The sequence below is a fragment of the Anneissia japonica genome, unplaced genomic scaffold, assembly GCF_011630105.1.
Source record: "Anneissia japonica isolate Jap-2015-1 unplaced genomic scaffold, ASM1163010v1 scaffold287938_len408866_cov212, whole genome shotgun sequence".
NCBI classification, from domain to species: Eukaryota; Metazoa; Echinodermata; class Crinoidea; order Comatulida; family Comatulidae; genus Anneissia; species Anneissia japonica.
Window position 1 is genome coordinate 91,626 of NW_022696173.1, and position 3,052 is coordinate 94,677.

Consider the following 3,052-nt stretch of genomic DNA (forward strand, 5'->3'; position numbering starts at 1 on the left):
CCCCCCCCCCCCCAAAAAAAAAGGCGGGACACTCTTCTATGATATTCAAGATATTCAAGATTTTAAAGCTCTGTGGTTGATCATGTTTATTAATCTTAGTAAAATCATTTTCTTTTACAATTTCCCCAAGATAGATACGAGTAATAGTGTAAGCCAATTGTCCAAGAACGTGACAGGATCATTACTACACACATCAGCCGAAGCCCGACACCATGGCTACCAATTCCCGACTAACTGTTGACACTTCAAAATCATCATTATCAAAACAATTTATTTTAATAAGTATATCATTTAGAAATAACAAGAAAGTTTTATGCGTGGGTCCGATTGATTGGAATATGTGGGTAGAGACATTGTTGCATGCATAAGTGGCGACAATTCCATTCTGTTCAATACTGAATTTTTCATTTAACATCATATTTGATTTACTTGTTTTATTGCGTATTGTTACAAAATGCTTACAGAATAACGTATCCTGGGAAAATTCAAGAGAACATCTCAATGCAGTGGGCGGATCCAGGGGTGCAAAATGGGTGCTCACCCCGATAACCCCGCACCCTATTCTACTACGGCAGTAACCAAAAAAAAAAAAAATCACTGGCCAATGTGAACTCATAGACTTTAAAATGGATTATCTCCGAAGCTTCCAGGGGCTCAGCCCCTGGAACCCTTCAATAGGTAAGGGAACACCCACAACCTTTCTCTCTCTTGGCCAGGTTCAGTTCGCTTCGAAGGTCGTCGATTGTCACTCGCGCAACCCCGGCAATAAAAATTGAATCAGCCACTGAAATATGGTAGTGGGATCGGATGGTTAGTTGTGTCTCAATACTGATTTTAACAATATGTTTCTAAAACAGTAATAATATAGCCCTAACATATCTATTATTAGTGTTGTATTCTTTGTACTTGTACATATTAAATTAATTACCTATTGTCTTAATTAATATTTTGTATTAATTACATATTATCTCAATGTTGTAAATTTAAACTGTATGGGTGATTTTAATTATATTTTATATTTATCATTTTTAATTAATCAAATTTTATCGTAATTTTAATAATTTAACTAGGATAATTTGTTATTACTGTACTAATTGTCTTTTTTGTGATTATTGTAAATTTTAATCTTTGTAAGTAATTTTTATATGTTTAATACCTTTTGCATGGATATTACTGTACGATTGTTTATTATTGCTCCATGTTTTGTGAATGTTGTTTAATCCGTGTGTTAGTTTACCATTTTGTTGATTAGTTCACTTTTTGGTAATTATCAGTATTTTGGACCAAATAAATAGTATTAGTCTTACAAGCTAAACGTGTGTGATGCTTAGTATGATACTTAAGTGTGCGATGTTTAATTTACAGTTGTACGAGTATTTTACATAATATTTACATTATTCGATAATATACCGATTAAGATAATATACCGATTAATATTGGTAGCTTTTTTTCTATCAATAACGATAATGGCATTACTGAATAATATAAATAATAATAACACTAATAATAATAACATTAATAATAGGCCTAGGCTATCAATAATACTGTAATAAAAATACTCTTTTTAATAATGTTAATAGGCCTAATAATGACGATACCGTAATACTAACAATAATACAGTATCAATAACACTAATAATGATGTATTAATAATAACGCTAATAATTAAATTAATAATAGGCAATTAATAATACTGTATGATAATATTGTTCTTAGTAATATTAATAGGGCTAATACTAACAATAATATCAATAACACTAATAATATATTAACAATATTTACAGTAATAATAGTAATAATGATGATGGTGATGATTATTGGTATTATAAAATTTGTATTACTATTATTATATTATTTTTATTGTTAATGAATTTATGACAGTAACAGTATAATAATGATGACAATGTTGAAAATCGATCGATTTAATTATAAAATAAATAGCATTATTCCTTAATTAGAAATTCAAATGTGTATATTACTAGTCAATCAACACTGATTGCTTGGGAGTGTAATTTGATTAAAAGTGGCATGTGAAGGAAACAAAAGTCAATAACAATCGACAGCATCACTTTATTTAATCATAGTCAACCCCACCCCCCTTACACAAACCCAAGTGATTCTCTAATTCTGTTCTGTGAATCCTCAACTCACGTGATATTCCCATCTGTTTGTTTTAAATTAAACAATTGTTTTATTTAATTTTTAGTACAAGAAGACCTAACTGTGTATAATTACCGTATTTCGAATCTGAATGACAAAGGCGTGAGAGCAGATGATGTGGTTTCATAATTACTCCATATTAGCATTTATATAAATATGATGGTCCTATTTGACTGACGGCCCTTGATGGAATTAATTACAACCACCGATACCACGTGGCATAGGCCATACGGTTGTAAGTGATGTAAGGCTATTTCAATGTGTTTGTGGGTACGGGCAGGGGGAAATTCCCCCGACAAGGGATCAGATATCCCAGACAAAAGCAAAGTGGGCGTGGTCGAGCTTCGATTAAAAGGTTTCGAAAGTGGCCGGGGGGGGGGGGGGGGGGGGGTTCCAAACCAGGGGGATGGCCAGAGCCTCGGTCCCGGATTAAGCCAAATCTCTGGTATGGTTCACAGGAGAAATTTTAGGGCTTAGTTTGGTCCAAATTGCCTTTGGATAGGCAAATAGTATTTTTCCAAATTTTTCCATTCGACGACGTTGCTGTGGCGTCAGACAACAGTGGGTACACAGGCCTGTCCGATGGAGGAAAATTCCCCTGGCTCCCCCCACCCCCTGCTGGCACCACCACTAAAAGGGCCCCAGCATTAGTGCAAGATGTGCTAGAGTACAGTATCATGATTTATATTGATGACATTAATAAAGATAGCAGTAATCCTGTTTTATTATATTGTAGTAAATTTGTAGTAAAATCAACCTTCAATGATTGTACATTGTCTTCTCATTGTTTTTACATGTGTATATATACATATATTTATACATATGCATATATACATTTATTTATTATTACTTACACATACATATGTATATATATCTGTCTCTTATACACATCT